Consider the following 20757-nt stretch of genomic DNA (forward strand, 5'->3'; position numbering starts at 1 on the left):
TTGTTGCCAATCTTCTTTTTTTTCTTCTTCTTCTTCTCCCCGAAGCCCTCCCAGTACATAGCTCTATATTCTAGTTGTTGAATAGACATTTTTCAAAAGAAGACACACAGATTGCCAATAGGCACATGAAGAAGTGCTCCACATCACTAATCATCAGGGAAATGCAAATCAAAACCACAATGAGAAATCACTTCACATATGTTAGACTGGCTAGCATCAAAAAGAGAAGAGATAAGTGTTGAGAAGGATGTGGAGAAAAGGGAACCCTTGTGCACTGTTGGTGGAAATGTAAATTGGTTCAGCCTCTGTGGAAAACAGAATGGAGGTTCCTCAAAAAATTTAAAATAGAACTACCATCTGATCCAGCAATTTTACTTATATTTACCCAAAGAAAACAAGAACACTAACTTAAAAAGATGTCTACTCTCATGTTCATTGTGGCATTATTTACAATAGTGAAGACACGGAATCAACCTAACTGTCCATCAGTGGATGAATGGATAAAGAAAAATGTATATATACACAATGGAATATTATTCAGCCTTAAAAAAGGAAATCTTGCCATTTGAGACAACAGAGACAGACCTTGAGTGCGTTATGCTAAGCGAAATAAGTCTGGCCAAGAAAGATAAATAAGGTATGATCTCACTTGAATGTGTGATTTTGTTTAAAATAACAAAACAAGCTTACAGATACAGAGAACAGGTTGTTCATTATGGGAAGGGGGTTGGGAGGGGGGGGTGGTGGGGTGAAATGGGTCAAAAGGCCCAAACTTCCAGTTATAGAAGAAATAAGTCCTGAGGATTTAATATACAGCATGGTGACTATAGTTAATAATATTGTATTGCATATTTGAAAGTTGCTAAGAGAGTAAATCTTAAAAGTTCCCATCGTAAGAAAAAAAAATCTGTATATATGGTGACAGATGTTAGCTAGACTTATTGTGGTGATCATTTCACAATATATCCAAATATTAAATCATGTTGTACACCTGAAACTAATATCATGTTATATGCCAATTCTACCTCAAAAAAAATATATTGTGTTTCATAGCATTTTTCATACAAGTCCGACACGATTTCCAGTTAGTCCTTGAAAGCTGCAGTAACACTTTTAGACCACTGAGAGTCAGTATGTTGTAGAAAGACTAGATTTTGCAGTCAGGACAAGACTCAAATTTCAGAACCAGCTTTTTCTTATCTGTAAAATAGGGATAATGCCTTACAAGTAATGTTAAGGATTAGAAGGGTCCTGTAAAGAGGTGATAGGGTAGATGAGGGCAGAGAACAATTCTTATATCTTATTCCAGCCAACCCTTTCCTTTTCTGCTGTGCATCCTTGCTTACTTCTCTATCAGTCACTCCTTGCTGTTTGCCTCCTAGTTCAACGGTGGAGCAAAGTCTTCTATGGTCTTAGATGGATTGTCAGGTTGAACTTCCAATTCTTTGCCTTAATTGAAATCTGAATTGCACCTCAAGATACACTCAGCCTCAAAAACATTCTTATCCCTTCTTGTTATTTTAGACTGTTGTTCTGCCTCCATCAACCTCTGTTTTTGAACCTTGACATCCAAGCCCTATCCTTATTGCTGTGTCTATGACCTCCATCACAACACCCTACCTGTCTTGATGATTTCGGTGCCTGGTCAGTCATCTTCTCCACCCGCTCTCATCCTTTGCCACGTTCATCGATTTTTACTTCTAGCCCATCTAATACCGTGGCTTGATACTTCCTCATTTAACCTCTGAAAATGCAGACAGGGCACTTCATAATTTGCTTGACCTGAAACTATTTTACTTTAAGTTCTCAAACACAGAGTATTCCTTTTCTGATTACAAGCACTTTATTTCCTCATTTCTGATAACTTGCTCCACACCCAAATCACAGTGTTTAGATTCTAAACTCCTCTCAGTATTCATTCACCTCATCGCTCAGCTTAGTCCATGCCAATACTGTCTTCTCTCGCCTCTAGAATCCATCTTTCTTTCCTCCATCCTTGTCTGCCATTCTCACCATTTCAGTTCCTAACCCTGTGCAGCACCATTAACTTCCTTCAATAACCACTTTTCAGAAGCTGGGCAAAACTGTGAAACCATGCTGCTGGGTTCTATGAAAAGTTCATGCTATTTCTCCTCAGTTGGGTCCCTAATTATGCTTCTTTATTTTTATCCCTTATGGTCTTCTCTACTGAATTCTTGGCTTATAGCAGAGTAGGCATTCAATAAATTTTGTCAACTATTGCCTCAATTAATTAAAATATTTCTTACTGTCCTCTAGCCTTGAATCTTTCCCTCTGCTTTCTAGGTACTAAGACCTTGGCTCCTTTCAATTTGAATGCCCTCACTTTTTCTCTACTGAACCTTTACTTTTCTATATTTTCTTTCAGCTTTTCTCCTACCTCCAATGGTAACATGTCTCTTGCCCTTTCTAAGGACTGCCATTCCTGCATCTCATTCTCCTGCATCTCATTCTCCTGCTGTCTCCTCTGGGGTCATGTTCTATCAGTAGTCTGTTCTCTTTCTGCCATCTTTAGTTCCTTCCTACTAGATCCTTCTTTTTACAACACAAAAGATCACTTCTACTCCAGTGTTCAACCCCTCTCATATTACTACTACTAGCTTGTTTGAAATTACAGACAAATTTATCCTAGTGAGCTCTACATCCTCACTACCCACTCTTTCCTTCACAGCCCTGCTCCCCTATCCACCCAGATGCCAGCTGACTCTTACTCAGGCTGTTTTCCGAATCTGCTCACCCAAAAGTCCTCAATGACCTCCTGATCCCCAAATTCATTTATCTTGCCTTAATTTTGAGGCTCTGATGACTCTGTGGTGGTTGATATTGCTGACAACCCTCCTTCTCCTTCCCCTTTACTTTTAGATCTATATCTTCACCTTATCTCACTGACATATATGTCTTCATTGCCTTTTTAAAATGCCTCTTCCTCCCCTCAACTCTAAATATAGCTGTTCTCTAAGGCTCTATTCCGGGGTTTATACCCTCTCTCTTAATCATCTCATCTAATTTTAGGGCTTTTCAATCTCCACGTGGATGCTGAAAGGTTATTGTAGCCTCGACCTTTTTCTCAAGCTCCATTGCTGGAACTTAGGTATCTGCTGTGCATCTGCAGCTAGATATCCTGCTGTGGCCTGAGCACAGTATGGCTGCAAGGGAATGCCATGTCTTCTCCAGGAGGTGGGAGTTGGGCTGTTCTGGGTTCAAATCATGACTCTATCCCTTATTAGCTGTGCTCATTCATTCAAAAATTTAGATAATGAGTGCTTTTTATGTGTCAGACATTAGTGATATAGCTCTGAACAAAATAACCACCGTCTGCATTTGTGCAAACTAGAGTTTAGGGGCACAGGTGCAGTCCTGTTTCCTGATCTGTAAAATAGGGCAAAAGACCATTATCACAGGCTGTTGGGAAATTAAATGTGAAAATGCATACTGAGTGCTTAGCACACTGCCTGGCATGTAGTGAGTATATGCACAGTAAGTATTACTTTACTAGTGCCTCTCATGACATTTCTGTTTGAGTTAACACCTCCATTCCTTGACTGGAAATTGATTAAAATCTTGGAGTCATCTTCAATCTTTTCTTATCCATCTCTTTTTTTAAAGTGTATTTTCTTTATTGAGCTAAGATTGGTTTATAACATTATGTACATTTCAGGTGTACATCATTATATTTTAAATTCTGTTTAGACTACATCATGTTCACCACCCAAAGTCTAATTACCATCCATCACTGTACACATGTGCCCTTTTACTCCTTTGCCCTTCCCCCTCCCCTCTTTGCCCTCTAGTAACTACCAATCTAATCTCTGTATCTATGTCTATGTTTCTTCTTGTTGTTTTTACCTTCCACTTATGAGTGAAATCATATGGTATTTGTATTTCTCCCTCTGACTTATTTCGCTTAGCATAATACCCTCAAGGTCCATCCATGTTGTCACAAATGCCAAGGTTTCATCATTTTTTATGGCTGAGTAGTATTCCATTGTGTGTATATATCCCCCTCATCTTCTTTATCCATTTATCCATTGATGGAAACTTGGGTTGTTTCCATGTCTTGGCTATTGTGAATAATGCTGCAATCTTTTTGACTTAGTGTTTTCATGTTCTTTGGATAAATACCCAGAAGTGGGATAGTTGGATCATATGGTAGTTATATTATTAATTTTTTGAGGAATCTCTATACTGTTTTCCACAGTGGCTGCACAAGTTTACACTCCCACCAGCAGTGTCTGAGGGTTCTCTTTTCTCCACATCCTCTCCAACACTTATTTCCTGTCTTAATGATTATAGCCATTCTGAACGGCGTCAGGTGACAATAGCTCATTGCAGTTTTGATTTGCATTTTCATGTGCCTGTTGGCCATGTGTATATCTTTGGAAAAATGTTCAGATCCTTTGTCCATTTTCTAATTGGGTTATTTTTGTTGTTGTTGTTGAGTTGTATGAGTTCTTTATGTATTTTGGATATTAACCCCTTAACAGATATATGATTTCCAAGTATCTTCTCCCAATTGTTAGGCTGTTTTTTCTTTTTCTTTCTTTTTTTTTTTTTTGAGGAAGATTAGCCCTGAGCTAACTTCTGCTGCTAATCCTCCTCTTTTTGCTGAGGAAGACTGGCCCTAGGCTAACATCTGTGCCCATCTTCCTCTACCTAGCATGGCTTGCTAAGTGGTGCCTTGTCTGCACGCAGGATCCAAACCAGCGAACCCCCGGCTGCTGAAGCGGAACGTGTGAACTTAACCACTGCACCAATGGGCCAGCCCCTGGTTTTTCATTTTGTTGGTGGTTTCCTTTGCTGTGATGAAGCTTTTTAGTTTGGTGTAGTCCTACTTGTTTATTTTTACATTCATTTCCCTTGCCTCGGGGGAGTCATTGTATTCAAAAAGATACTGCTAAGACCAATGTTGAAGAGTTTATTGCCTATGTTTTCTTCTAGGAGTTGTATGGTTTCAGAATTTACATTCAAGTCTTTAATCTATTTTGAGTTAATTTTTGTGTACAGTGTAAGATAATGATTTTTTTCTTTTGCATGTGACTGTCTAGTTTTCCCAACACCATTTATTGAACAGACTTTACCTTCTCCATTGTAAGTTCTTGGCTCCTTTGTTGAAAATTAGCTGTCCATAGATGTGTGGGTTTATTTCTGGGCTCTTGATTCTATTCCATTGAGCTGTGTGTCTGTTTTTGTGCCAGTGCCATGCTGTTTTGATTACAATAGCTTTGTAGTATATTTTGAAATCAGGGAGAGTAATACTTCCAGCTTTGTTCTTTTTTCTCAGGATTGCTTTGGCTATTCAGGGTCTTGTGTTGTTCTATATCATATAATTTGGGGATTCCTTGTTCTATTTCTGTGAAAAATGTCATTGGGAAATTTTGATAGGGATTGAACTGAATCTGTAGATTGCTTTAGGTACATTTTAACTATGTTAATTCTTCCCATCCATGAACATGGAATATCTTTCCATTTATTTGTGTGTCTTCTTTGAACAATGTTTTATAGTTTTCAGTGTATAGGTCTTTCACCTTTTTGGTTAAGTTTATTCCTAGGTATTTTATATTTTTGCCATTGTAAATGGGATTGTATTCTTAATTTCTCCTTCTCCTATTTCATTGTGTTACAGAAAGGCAAGTGATTCTTGTATGTAGATTTTGTATCCTGCATCTTTACTGTATTCGTTTATTATTTATAATAGTTTTTTTGTTGGATTCTTTAGAGTTTTCTATACATAAAATCCATCTGCAAATAGTGACAGTTTTACTTCTTCCTTTTCAATTTGAATCTCTTTATTTCTTTTTCTTTCCTGACTCCTCTGGCAAGGACTTTCAATACTGTGTTAAATAAGAGTGGTGAAAATGGGCATCCTTGTCTTGTTCCTGTTCTTAGAGGGAAAGATTTCAGTTTTTCACCATTGAGTATGATGTTACCTGTGGGTTTGCTATATATGGCATTTATTATATTGAGATACTTTCCTTCTATGCCCATTTTATTCAGTTTTTAAAAATTATAAATGGATGCTCTGTCTTGTTGAATGCTTTCTCTGAATCTGAGATGATCATGTGATTTTTATTCTTCATTTTGTTAATGTGGTGTATCACACTGATTGATTTGCAGATGTTGCACCATCCATGCACCCCTGGAATAAATCCCAATTGATCATGGTGTATGATCCTTTTAATGTATTGTTGTATTTGATTTGCTAGTATTTTGTTGAGGATTTTTGCATCTATGTTCATCAGTGATATTGGCTTATAATTTTCTTTTTTTGTGTGTTGTCCCTGTCTGGTTTTGGTGTCAGTGTAATGTTGGCCTCATAGAATGAGTTAGGAAGCGTCCCCTCCTCTTCAATTTTCTGGATGAGTTTGAGAAGGATAGGTATTGAGTCTTCTTTGAATGTTTGGTAGAATTCACTGGGGAAGCCATCTGGTCCTGGGCTTTTGTTTTTTAGGCGATTTTTCATTACTGTTTGGATCTCCTTACTAGTGATTGGTCTATTCAGATTATCTATTTCTTCTTGATTCAGTTTTGGAAGGTTGTATGATTCTAGGAATTTATCTATTTCTTCTAGATTATCCAATTTGTTGGTGTATAGCTTTTCTTAGTATTCTCTTATAGTCCTTTGTAATTCTGTGGTGTCCATTGTAATCTGTCCTCTTTCATTTCTGATTTTATTTATTTGAGCCTTCTCTCTTTTTTTCTTGGTGAGTCTAGCTAAAGGTTTGTCATTTTTGTTTATCTTTTCAGAGAACCAGCTCTTAGTTTAATTGATTTTTTCCACTATTTTTTTAGTCTCTATTGTATTTATTTCTGCTTTAATTTTTATTATTTCCTTCCTCCTGCTGATTTTGGGCTTCATTTGTTCTCCTTTTTCTAGTTCCTTGAAGCGCACTGATAGATTGTTTGAGAAAAATCTTGTTTTTTGAGGTAGGCCTGTATTGCTGTAAACTTCCTTCTTAGTACTGCTTTTACCATATCCCATAAATTTTGGTATGTCATATTTTCATTTTCATTTGTCTCCAGGTATTTTTTGATTTCTCCTTTAATTTCTTCATTGATTAATAGTTGTTCATTAACATTGTGTTTAATCTCCACATATCTCTGGCTTTTCCAGTTTTCTTCTTGTAGTTGTTTTCTAGTTTCATGCCATTATGGTCAGAAAAGTTGTTTGGTATTATTTGAATCTTCTTAAATTTTTTGAGACTTGTTTTGTGGCCTAAGATGTGATCTACTCTGGAGAATGTCCCATGTGCATCTGAAAAGAATGTGTATTCTGGAGGCTGGCCCAGTGGCATAGTGGTTAAGTTCGTGTGCTCTGCTTCAGTGGCCCGGGGTTTGCCAGTTCAGATGCTCAGTGCAGACCTACACACTGCCCATCAAGTCATGCTGTGGCGGTATCCCACATAGAAGCACTAGAAGGACTTACAACTAGGATATACAACTACGTACTGGGACTTTGGGGAGAAAAAAAAGAAGAGGAAGATTGGCAACAGATGTTAGCTCAGTGCCAATCTTCCTCACCAAAAAAAAGAATGTGTATTCTGCAGTTCTTGGATGGAATGTTCTGTCTATATCTACTAAGTCCATCTGGTCTAATGTGTCACTTAAGGCCAATGTTTCCTTATTGATCTTCTGTTTGGATGATCTATTCATTGATGTAAGTGGAATGTTAAAGTTCCCTACTATTATTTTGTTACTGTCATTTTCTCCTTTTATGTCTGTTAAAGATTGCTTTATGTATATAGGTGCTCCTATGTTGGGTAAATAGATATTTACAAGTTTTATGTCCTCTTGTTGGAATTGCTTCCTTTATCATTATGTTATGCCCTTTGTCTCTTGTTCTCGTTTTAAAATCTATTATGTCTGATATAAGTATTGCCACTCCAGCTTTCTTTTTGTTTCCATTTGCTTGGAGTATCATTTTCCCTCCCTTTACTTTCAGTTTGTGAGTGTCTTTAGATCCAAAGTGTGTGTCTTGCATGCAGCATGTATAGGGGCCTTCTTTTTTTTATCGATTTAGCCACCCTTAGTCTTGTTATTGGAGCACTTAGTCCACTGACATTTAAAGTAGCTATTGATAAGTATGTACTTATTGCCATTTTGTTACTTTTTTCTGGATGTTTTTGTAGTTCTTCTCTGTTCCTTTCTTCTTCTCTTGTTCTCTCATGATTTGATGGCCTTCTTTAGTGTTACGTTTGGGTTCCTTTCTCTTTATTTTGTATGTATTATTATAGGTTTTTGGTTTGTGATTATCACAAGGTTCGTATATAATAATCTATGTAAATAATAATCTATATTGTTTATGGTCTCTTAGTTTGACTTCTTACTAAAAGCCCTACACTTTTATCCTCCCCTGACATTTCATGTTTTTTATATCCTATTTTACTTATTTTATTTTTGTGTATCCCCTATCTTCTTATCATGGAATTAGATAATTTTAGTACTTCTGTCTTTTGACCTTCATACTAGCTTTATAGGTGCTTGATCCACTACCTTTACTGTATATTTGCCTTTACCAGTGATTTTTTTTCTTTGATAACTTTCTTATTCCTATTTGTGGTCTTTTCTATTCCATTTAAATAAGTCCCTTTGACATTTCTTATCAGGCCAGTTTAGTGCTGATAAACTCCTGTAGTTTTTTCTTGTCTGGAAAACTCTTTCTTTCTCCTTCCATGATATGAATGATAACCTTGACAGGTAAAGTATTCTTGGCTGTAGGTTTTTCCTTTCAGCACTTTGACTATATCATGCCACTCCCTTCTAGCCTGTAAGGTTTCTGCTGAGAAGTCAGCTGATAGCCTTATGGGGTTTCCTTTGTATGTAACTTGTTGCTTTTCTCTTGCAGCTTTTAGGATTCTCTCTTTAATTCCTGACATTTTAATTATAATGCGTCTTGGCGTGGACCTCTTTGGCTTCACCTTGTGTGGTGCTCTTTGCACTTCCTGTACCTGGATGTCTATTTCCTTCCTTATGTTAGGGAAGTTTTCAACTATTATTTCTTCAACTGGGTTCTCTGCCCCTTGTGTCTCTCTTCTCCTTCTGTGAAACCTATAATATGGATGTTAGTATGCTTGATGTTGTCCCAGAGGTCCCTTAGGCTGTCCTCATTCTTTTAAATTCTTTTCTCTGTTCAGCTTGGGTGATTTTCTCTACTCTTTCATCCAGATCGCGGATCCTTCTTCTGTGTCATCTACTCTGCTATTGATTCTCTCTACTGAATTTCTCATTTCCATTATTGTATTCTTCTGTTCTCAATGGTTCTTTTTTATATTTTCCAATTCTTTGTCAAAGTTCTGTGTTCATCTCTTCTTCTCCCAAGATCAGGGAGTATCCTTATGACTACTAGTTTGTACTGTTTGTGAGGTAGATTATTTATTTCTGTTTTCTTTAATTCTTTTTCTGAGGGTTTGTCCTATTCCCTTATTTGGAACATATTTCTTTGTCTCCTCATTTTGCCTACTTCTCTGTAGTTATATCTATGTATTAAGTAGCTCAGCTGCATCTCCTGATCTTGGAAATGTGGCCTTATGTAAGAGATGCTTTATGGGGCCTGGCAATGTGCTCCTCTCTCATCACCTGTGCCAGATGTTTCCTTGTGTGGGCTATGTGTGCCCTTTTGTTGTGGTGGAGTTGCTACTGCTACAGGCGCATGGGTAGGTTAGGCTGGCCCCTAAGCTGGCTGGTTGTAAGGCTCAGCTGGGTGTGGCTGCTGCAGTGACTTTATTGCATGGGGCAAGCCCTGGCATGGCTGGCTGTAAAGTCTAATAGCATACAACGACTGCTATTTTGCTGTTAAGTGAGTCAGGCCCCCACTGTGGCTGGTTGCGAGGCTCAGGGGTTCACAATTGCTATAGGCTTTCAGTGTGGCTTCCTGTAGTGCGCGGCCATTGTCAGCTCTCTCAGGAGTGTAGATGGGTAGAGCTGGCTCCAGGTGTGGCAGTGTACAATCATTTCAGGTGTTGGAATGTGGGGCAGATCCTCTATGTGGCTGTTTGCAATGGCCAGCAGCACAAGTCTGCTGTGGGCCCATGTGCCCCACCAACACAGGCCTGCACACACACCTTGTCAATGTGGACCCACAAGTTTGCTGCGGGCTTGCTGTGGGCAGGGCCAGTCCCTGGGGCAGGCTGCCTGCTGCCTGGCTGTGCTTGATTGCCACGGGTGCTCTATTGGGTAGGACAGATTCCTGCACTAACAGGCTAAAGGAGGAAATCCAACGGCAGCTGCCAATGTCTGTGTCAACACAACTGAACTAGGTCACAGTAATGGTTGCTACCAGTGTCTCAGTCCCGGGGGTGCGGTGGGGGGTGGGCTCAGCTGCCTCCTGCCTCTCTGAGATGTGCTCCAACCTTAGTAAGTGAGTCAGTTTTACTAATGAACTATGCACTTTTCTTTCTGGTGTTTTTGTGTTGGTTTCCAGATCGGGTGAATCTGTGTGTGGGCCCTTTAAGATCAGGTTTTCCTTTCTCTGAAATTCTGTGGTTTTTCCAGGCATATTCCCTATTGGTTTTCAAAGCCAGCAAAGCCAGGTATTATGGGATCTCATCTTGGTTGTGCTGAATCCAAGGGCTGGGATGCCTATTGTGGCATAAAATCCCTGGCTCCTCTGGGAAAAGCTCTGTACCTTTGAGATTGCTCCTGGCCATGAAGCGCCATGGCTAGGATGTGGTTTTTTCCTCAGCAGAGTTGTATTTCTGCCTCTTCCACCTGTCAGTGTTGTCCCTTGTGGGGGTTATTTTTATCCAGTTTCCAGATCTCCCTCAGAGGAAACTGTTCCACAAGTAGTTGTAGATTTGTTGTGTCCATGGGAAGAAATGAGTTCAGAGTCCTCCTACACTGCCATCTTCCAAACTCTCTACCTCTCTTTCAATGCTCCATACTTTTAAGTCTAAGTAAAGAAGAGTGACTAAGACTATAAGCTCTGGAACTGACATCCCATGTTCAAATCTAGGTTGGGACACCCAGGTTTGAAGCTAGTCACTTAACTTTTCAAAACCTGTGTGAAATAAGGATTTTTTTTTATTGAGGTCATAATAGTTTATAACACTGTGAAATTTTAGTTGTACATTATTATTTGTCAGTCACCATATAAATGTGCCCCTTCACCCCTTGTACCCATTTCCCAACCCCCTTCCCCTGTGATAACCACTAAACTGTTGTCTTTGTCTGTGAGTTTCTCCAACATATGAGTGAAATCATACGGTATTTGTCTTTCTCTGTCTAGCTTATTTTGCTTAACATAATACCCTCCAGGTCTATCCATGTTGTTGTGAATGGGACGATTTTGTCTTTTTTCTGGCTGAGTAGTATTCCATTGTATATATATACCACACCTTCTTTATCCAGTCATCGGTCGATGGGCACGTGGGTTGCTTCCACTTCTTGGCTATTGTGAATAATGCTGCAATGTAACTCCCTTTGAATTGTTGATCTCAAATTCTTTGGATAAATAACCAGTAGTGGGATAGCTGGGTCATATGGTAGTTCTATTTTTAATATTTAGAGAAATCTCCATACTGTTTTCCATAGTGGCTGCACCAGTTTGCATTCCCACCAGCAGTGGATGATGGTTCCCTTTTCTCCACATCCTCTCCAACATTTGTTATTTTTTTGTCTTGGTGTTTATAGCTATTCTAATGGGTGTAAGGTGATATCTCAGTGTAGTTTTAATTGACATTTCCCTGATGATTAGTGATGCTGAACATCTTTTCATGTGTCTACTGGCCATCTGTATATTTTCTTTGGAAAAATGTCCGTTTAGCTCCTCTGCTCATTTATTGATCAGGTTGATTGATTTTTTGTTGTTGAGTTGTGTGAGTTCTTTATATATTTTGGAGATTAAGCCCTTGTCGGATATATGATTTGTAAATATTTTCTCCCAGTTGGTGGATGGTCTTTTCACTTTGTACCTTGTTTCCTTTGCCTTGCAGAAGCTCTTTAGTCTGATGAAGTCCCACTTGTTTATGCAAAAAGGATTTTTGTGCCATCTATCTCAAAGAGCTATTTTGAGGTTTACATGAGATAATGTATGCAAAGAACTTCACAAGGTATGGGTAAGAAATCATATTTCCTGGAGATATTTTCTTGAACCTGACTCTTCTTAGTTGCATTAATAGCATCCTAATTCAGACTCTTGAGTGTTTGTGTCATCAACTGCATCTGTCTCTGTGGCAGACTCGATAGTGTCACCCCTCTATAATCTGTGTTTCCTGATGTTCCTGCTCCTGTTTAACCCTCTCCCTTTGAGTGTGGAAGTGACCTGTGACTTGCTTCTAACCAAAAAAATGTGGCAAAAGTGACAGGACATGTGATTAAGTAAGATTACAGTGCTCTCCAGCTGAAGTCTCTCACTCCCTTGCTGGCTTTGAAAAAGCAAACTGCCCTGTTGTGTGATGCCAATGTAGGGATGCTCATTGAAGGAAGTGAGAGAAGTCTTTAGGAGCTGAGGGTAGCCTTTGGTTGACAGCTAGCAAGAAACTGAAGTCCTTGGTGCAAAAGTTACGCAGCAATAGAAAATGAGTAGTAATTATTTTTCCTTCTTTTAGCATTCCTTTCTTCAAACTACTACCCCACCAAGTTGAGCTCTAGAGCATTGCTCTTGCCACCTCACGGCTGAAAAACCTTCATCCCACTTGTCCCAACTATGAAATGGGGCTTGCAAACTTTGGGTGCAGCCTACCTTATCCTATACTCCTATACAAAATCCTTTTCTCCAAATAGACTAGACTACTTCTTTTCTGAACCTGCTTTCCAGACCCAGCATCTTCTATTCATGCCATTTCCTACAAGTGAAGGCAAACTCTCAGTCCTCATCTCCACCATCAAAATCTACCTCAGCCCTTAAGGCTAGTACAGATGCCACCCACTCGCCTTTCTGCAGTATCCTCACTCTCCTCTCAGTGCTTTTCATTGTCCTCATTTATATCATCATCACATAGTGCTCTGTGTTATCCTATTTGAATATACTCCCTCTTCTACTGCTCTGGGCACTCATCCCAGGCAGCAGAGCACAAGGGTTAAGGGCACAGAGTCTAGAGTAGACTGCAGGATTTTGTATGTTGGTTCTGCTACTAACCAGCTGCATAACTTTGGGCAAGTTACTTAACCTCTTTGTACCTTGGTGTTTTTTTTTTTTTTTGGAGGAAGATTAGCCCTGAGCTAACATCTGTTGCCAATCCTCCTCTTTTTGCTGAGGAAGACTGGCCCTGAGCTAACATCCGTGCCCATCTTCCTCCGCTTTATATGTGGGACGCCTACCACAGCGTGGCTTGCCAAGCGGTGCCATGTCCGCACCTGGGATCTGAACCGGTGAACCCTGGGCCGCCGAAGCAGAACGTGCGCACTTAAGTGCTGTGCCACCAGGCCGGCCCCTGTACCTTGGTTTTCTAATCTGTAAAATAAGAGTCCCTAATAGACTTCCTACAAAGATTAAATACAGTGATAATTGCTTGGCAGAAAGAAAGCAATTTATTGTGTTTGCCAAAAGAAACAGTCATTTTTGTATCCTCCCCCTTTTTAAAATCTCAACCTCTAGTCCATAATAGTACTCTCTATAGAGACAAATAGTCATTAAATGATGAATGAAGGCTTGACATTTGCATTTGTTTAACTGTGAGTAGGAAACAGCATTAGAAATCTCCTGATCAATAACTTTCCACCTTCATTTCCCACCAATCAAATAGCCTTTTGAGTCATGAAGATCTTAAAATGGGAAAATAAGAAAGGGGGTAGGGAGAGGGAGGGGGAGGAAAGGAAAAAAACCTGGAGAGGGCAATGTTTACAAATAAATCACTAAAATTCACTGAAAAATTCTATTTACTATTTTCATTCATTATTATCAAAGTTCCTTGCATGATCTCTTGCTGAAACCATGGAAAGTAGCATATTTTCCGGTAGGCTCTGTGCTTGCTCTGATGTACCTTTTCAGCATCTGGCCAGGCACATTTATATATGTAAAAGCCCAAGTAACATCTTGTCATCCTCGTGCTGATTTTAAGGACAGCCCTGCAGGCACTGACTTGGCAGAGTTACTCACTCAGCAATACGTAGACAGCTTAAGGACTAAGAAAGTGACATCACACCTGACCTTCAAAATATAAACACCAGAAATCCCAACTAAAAAAATAAAAACGTATATTCCAAATGTTATTGCAAAATACCCTCCTGTTTTCCTGGCTTAGTGACTGCTGGTAGAAGAACACAATGCTCGGGAGAAAGAACGAAAATACTTTGACAGCAGTGTGTGGGTTGGGATTAGAAAAAGTCATGCTCTCTGATGGGGCACCTTCTCCCCACATCGTAGAGCAAAAACAGAAAATGATTACAATAATGGGAGCTGCACGGAGGATGCTGCAGTGGACAAAGCAACAGAATCGTACGCAAGCAGGCAAAATATGTTTCATTTTGGCAGAGTGAGAGATCTAATCTTTACCAGCAGCATGACTAGACTGACAACCTGATGGTAAAGCAAATAAATGATCAGTTCCCTGTTCCAGCCACGGAACCCACAGTGCTTCCTTTAATAACATATCTAGAAATGTACAGCTCTCTTTGAAGGTGAAACAATTCTCCCTTGCCTACTCAACACCCACCTAAAACCAGTTCATATGCAGAGCTATTTCTGCCTGTTTTTTGTGTTACTTCTCCATCACATAGCTAAAGAGTTTTAAGCCAAGAAATAACCACAGGAACTAAGTGATGCAACTGCTCTTGCCACAATTAACCACAAGGAATTTATTCCTCGCTTCCTACACAGCACATGCTTTTTGTATTGCTCCTTTATTCACCTTGAGGAAATTATTTAACTGCTTCATGTTCATAGATGGGAGATGGGAGAAAATACAACCAAGAAAATACACAAAACTTCAAATTTTATCTATTCAATCCTAATCAATGACAAACCTATAGAATTTGCCCTCTTCCCAAAAGAGTTGATAAAAGATCTAGGATTCTGGACAAGGGAAGGGAGGTTTACTACGGTTTGTGTGGCACATCTGCTGATCTTCTACCGGGTTTACTGCCTGTGCTTTCCTTGCCAGTTCAGGACTGAGAAGTGTGAGCGAAGCAGCACTTCATCTCAGTTCCTGATGTGGGACTGTCATTTCTTTGAACAAGATCATTAAGCTATCACCTCTAAACAAAATGGATACCCCTCAGGGTTAACTTGAATCATTCTCTATCTATAGAAATTTACGATCTGATTACACAGTTATAGTCTGAGGGTGGTGGTGGAGAGGTACCTAGAAAAGGATAGAGTGTCCCTCCAGGCAAGGACACCTTCATTCTTCTCTGAGGAGAAATGAACACACTGCCAATCAGTCAGAACTAGGATGATGTAAATGTACAAGCAACTCAAGCCATGAGAAATTCCAACTTTTGGGCATCCCATCCAAAGCAACCAGGAAAAGTGACTGCTACAAACTTGACCCCTTACTACTCACACACGTTAAGTTCTGTTCACTAGCATAATTCCTATATGAACTAACATGAACTAAATTTATGTCAAGGGTGGCAACATAGCATTTAAACTCTAACATGTCTGTTGTTAAATAATTTTGGCAAAGTATGGCTCCCTAGCTTGCAGTGTGCAGACCATGCTGAAGATCTTGGCCTTGGATGATTTTCTATTGTCTAGCCTTTTTTCCCCTGTTTTTATGTTTTACAGTTTTCCTGCAGAGGACTGTCACATGAAGACAAGGTGGAAAAAAGTCATCTATTATCTTTTGTTAATTACCATTATTTTCTGGTAAAAAGAAAACCTTTAGAATTATTGAGACAATTAAATCATAGATATGGGTAAATTTCAAAAGCATTAGAAATTTGGAGCTAAAGGCTATTTTTTTAAATGAATTAATAAAGTTTTATTTATATATAAATCACTGTACCTAAACCACTTACCAATATGTTGACTAGCTTGTTATATACCCTAAGTGTGGGAAATAGATGGACAGAATATGAGTGGGCAAGCAAATGAAAATAATAATACTTAAAGCCATAGGAGATACAGTAATATTGGCATAGTCTTTAATTCTGGTAAGAATTTAAATTGGTATAATTTCCTCTTGGAATGAAATCTGGCAATTTTTACATAAGAATATTCATACCCAAACATTCATGACCCAAAGTCTTGTTTCTAAAATTTATCCTTAAGAAATAATTTAAATGGGAAATACTTCCACTCTAGTTTTATTTATCACAAGCTTAACATAGATAAATAATTAGAAACAATAAAGATATACTACAATGCAGGGTAGTTAAGTCAATTAAGGTACAACAAATGAATAAAGCAGGCACTAAAATAATAATTATAAAGTAAGCTGGGCCAAACCACAAAGGTTGGTCGGGGTTTGAAGACTGGTCAAAATGTCTTAGACTCAACTTAGGTTACTTTCATTTTGGTACCAAACTGGCAAATAGTACAACAGATGTATGCACAATCAACAACACGTAAGTGGACTTGGTCCTCGGTTCCCTCTCCGGTTCCTCCCACACTTGTGCCTGAAGTTCTGTGGTCAATGTAGAGTGAAGAATCTGCCAGGTCAGAGGAGCCCTGAACTCTGCCTTGGCGAGAGTCCACATTAGCAGTGGAGCTTCCACCCCATTTCCGAATGAGAAAAATTTTCCACTGTATTACTTTATAAGAAAACAACTCATCATTCTTTCTCCTACTATGTCATCACACCTACAGCAAGCTTGGTCATGGTCTACTTCGTGAAGATTACCTGGAAACATGGAAAAGGCCTGGAAGTTGGCAGTGCAGGAGATACCAAACTGTAAAACATTCTCTAGGATATAAGGTTGTACGGATAAGAGAAAAATGGAAACATGGAAAATAGGAGGGAAAAGGAAATCTATTGAGATGATTATTTTTACTTTTGAATTTATAGTTGTGATAACATCACTTTGACAAGATGGGAGAAACTTTAGTGACTCACAAACAACTAATCTTGGGCCTCTTCTTCCATTTCTTTTTGTTTCGCCCTAAAATTTTTCCCCTTGTAAAGGTAGGCATTAAATTTATTAGCCATTCACATGCTTCCACTGGCACTGAAAGGAAGGGAAATCTTGCCTTTGAAGTACATTACCTTCTCCATCATGCTGTTTCTTAATATTGCCCCAAAGTCCTCAAAGCACTGGTTTCCATATTTATACTCCATAGTCACTATACTGCTTCCCGTCCTACAGGGCCTGCCTTTGCCCACAGCTCCAGGGTTCCCCACGAGCAAGTGGCAATGCTTTGCCCCACAAACTGCCTGCCCGGCTGCAACTATGTTTCACACCAAGGCCGTCAACACCCGTGGTATAGAGAGAGTGGATGCTTTATACCAGAGAATGACTTGACAGTTTATATTCTCTCTCTCAGAAGTCAGAATAGGAAATATCTGAAGAGGATAGAGCCATACAGAAGTGGAAAGACTGAGAGAGAGAAGAGAGTAAGCAGAGGTCGTAAGAAGGGTCAGGTACTTGACAGTGACAGAGGAAGTGCGGAAGAGGGAGGCCAAGAGCAGCCTGCTGCCAGTCTGATGGACAGTATTCCCGACCTCCATGAGGCAGCGCTGAGCGGAAGCTGAGACTTTGCTTTCTTTCCTATTTTTTTCCCCTTACTTTTCTATGTAACTTTACCATGAAACTTCTGTTAACAGAGAAAATCAAGGGTGTCTCTGTTCCTCTCAATGTGAAAAGTTCTAACAAAATAATAGCTAAGTTCTTAGAGCACCGATCCTGATTCTGAAACTATAAAATCCCACAGGTTCTCAAAAAAGTGTATCACAATCACCATACAGCTCCATTCCTGCACCAAGATTTTTTCAAACACTGAAAATACAGTATAAAAAATTAAAGTAACTTTCCCCGTGTAGTCACTGTGGGAGGGGCTACCCTGATTCCAACTATGCTGTACTACAGTGGTCATATCTTCTGGAATTCCTTTTTGAATCATATTCAGAATCTGCTGCTTTGTCACTCAAGAAAACCAACCTTATTTTTTCACTTTCTACTTTGGGCTCTCTTCCTCTCCTTCCCTTTTCCTTTTGTTTCTTGCCATCATGAGCCAATCATATGAGGAGCTGTGTTAAGTACTGGGTGAAATGAGCGACTGAACCAAATGGAGTAGAGGTGGGGAAACAGTATAATTGAAATAATAGCAGCAAACACAGGATAATAAGTTCATTTGTGTGTTATGGCTCTAGTGCCATAAGAAATAAGATGGATGTTGCTGAAGGGGGTTGTATTGCAGCCACACTGCTCCATCATTGGTATTTCAGTTGATAGCCACTTGCTGTGATATCCTAAATGATGCCCCATATCTGGCACAATGTATACATTTGTGAAGTCACTGAGTAAATAAATGAATGAAGGAAAGGCTTAATGGCTTCAATAGAGTCTATTTTGCTGGTTACTACTAATTTACTAATTTAATAACTTTAATAATTAAAAACAATTTTTTCATAAAAATTACACTATAGTAAATGAAATTAATAATATAATTTATAATGGGACCAAAGTTATTTCTTTGGAACAGGGTTATGATTGGCCCTCATGTGACTGTGCTGTGACAAGGATCTCGTGATGGTAAGTTATACCATCCCTCTCAAGTTCCAAATCAGATACCTGAGCTTTTTCCACACTTACGGGTTCACTCTGCTGCCTGACTTCTTTTATTCCCCTGCAATACTTGGGGACCTTTCTCCAGTGAGGACACAACACCTCTATCTTCCCTCTTCCCTCCCCAGGCTTCAGAGGCCAGTTCTTAACACATCTTACAGATAACCAATGCTCAATAAATGTTTTTAAAATAAAACAATAAAAATACTTGTACAATTCCCATTAGGATCTGACACAAATTTCTCCACTATATATTGTAAGCATTAGAGAAGACGTGTATTTGTTGTCAAAAGTTTTTAAATTCTAAGAAATTTATCTCTACTTAATTTAAAAACTTACTGCCTGTGGCAGTATGGGAAAGACACATTTCCTTACCATACGCATTGTGAAATCCATCTGTATCATCTCAAGCTTTAAGAATTTCAAGCCACACCAGAACTCTGATTTAATTTTCTTTCCACCGCAAGAGTGCCTGCACAGTATCCGTCACTCATGTTTATTTGCAGGTGCATGGGAATGAATGTGGCTGATTTATTGCTGTAGGCTATCTTGATGCAAACAATGGTATAATTTGTTTCTTGGATTCTTTTCAATCCATTCTACAGCTGCCTTCCATCAAGTGTGAGTTCTATAGCTTCTTTATGAAAGCTGTGCTCCCAACAGAAATGTCCTTGAGTAGCTGTAAATCTTCACGTGATGAAATTGACTAATATTTGTATAAAGTTTTACCATACACAAAACACCTTAATATACATTGACACATTTAATTCTCATAATAATCCAAAGCAATAGCATCGTTATTCCCATTCTGCATACGAGACAAGTCTTTGTAAATTACAGCGACTTTCCTAAGATTATGTAGCAGCGGTAACATTGAAACCCAGACTTCTCTGTTTCCTTCTCCTTCAACATAATCATCCTAGCAGTTCATATGTATATGAAAACTTCCTTTTCTTGAGGCTTCTTACTTTTTATGGAATTTAAATGGAAAAAGCACTGAGATGAAAACTCTGCTTGAAATCTCCCCTAAGTCAGTGTTGTTCTTTAAAGTCAGTAGTAAAGTCAGTCAGTAAAATTCTAACCAAAATGAGTAGAATAAAACGCTTCCCAAAGAGCATTAGGAATTAAAACAAGCAGCATCTTGGCCTCTGTGTCTTTATATTCTCTTTTGACTCAGTATCCATTTTGCCCCAAAGCACAAAACAATAATTAGAAAAGAAAGGATACTTATATGAGCTGGAAGTTAAAATATCATGTAACAATCTCGATAACTAGATAATTCATTTGAGCGCAGTGGTGCCAAAAGTATGAATGGATGACAAAGAGAACAGTCATTCTGATGCAATAAGATGGCAGTGTTAAGCAGTCTTTAAATAATACATGTTCTAAAACACAGAGTTACATCATGAGTTTGATACAGTCACCTCAGTAAGGAATTAAACATGAAAAAATGTTTCCTCTGAAGTTGCTTAGAAGATGAAAATACATATGGAATGTCTTACTGATTACTTAAAAAAGAAATTGTGCCATTAGTTATTGATGTTAGAATTTTATAAATGATGAGGAGATAGAAAGTCATTATCATAAAAGTATAAACTGTAAGGCAGTTTCACATTATCTCAAATTTCTGCTAAAGTGAAAATGTAATAGCTTCACAAATTAAGCATTTTCACTACAAACTGCCTTTTTTCTCACCTCCTGATTTATACAGAAACTTCTGAAACACCTTACTGGTTATCAGCAATGAAACAAAACTATGAAACAGACAAGATGTGTCTCAGTCCTTCCAAATCAAAGATGGTTTCTCTTTGGGTGAACGTATAGCTTTACAGGTCCATTAAAATCTACTCCAACCTTCCGTCTACTCTATTCCTGGTACTGAGCAAAGCAAATTATGTCACACCTACCATGGCACTCCTCTTCCTAGAAACAGCCCTGGCTTCACATGGGTGGGGGGCTGGGGAGGAGAGGCCCCTGCATGGTCTGCCTCCTCCTCCAGCCTTACCTAGTACCTCCTCCACCTCACTCACTACCATCACCCTGTGTCTCAGAGGCCAGCGCAGTGGCAGGCACACAGCTGGGGCCCAATAAAGATTTGTTAAATGAATCATTTTTACCATTTGACAATGTAACAATAAA

General features: G+C 38.9%; 2 long non-coding RNA genes across 2 annotated transcripts in view; one reads left to right on the plus strand and one right to left on the minus strand.

Annotated features, from left to right (window-relative positions):
- LOC102149483 (proton myo-inositol cotransporter) overlaps positions 1 to 20757 on the minus strand; it is an 80561-nt gene that overhangs the window by 11407 nt on the left and 48397 nt on the right. The gene's annotated exons all lie outside the window — the stretch shown is intronic.
- LOC138918319 (uncharacterized) lies at positions 426 to 16277 on the plus strand. Its single transcript, XR_011427549.1, has 3 exons — positions 426 to 637; positions 11946 to 12062; positions 15680 to 16277. It is a non-coding gene; the product is annotated as an uncharacterized lncRNA (long non-coding RNA).

This window comes from Equus caballus, chromosome 17 (genome assembly GCF_041296265.1).
Source record: "Equus caballus isolate H_3958 breed thoroughbred chromosome 17, TB-T2T, whole genome shotgun sequence".
In the NCBI taxonomy this organism is placed as follows: Eukaryota; Metazoa; Chordata; class Mammalia; order Perissodactyla; family Equidae; genus Equus; species Equus caballus.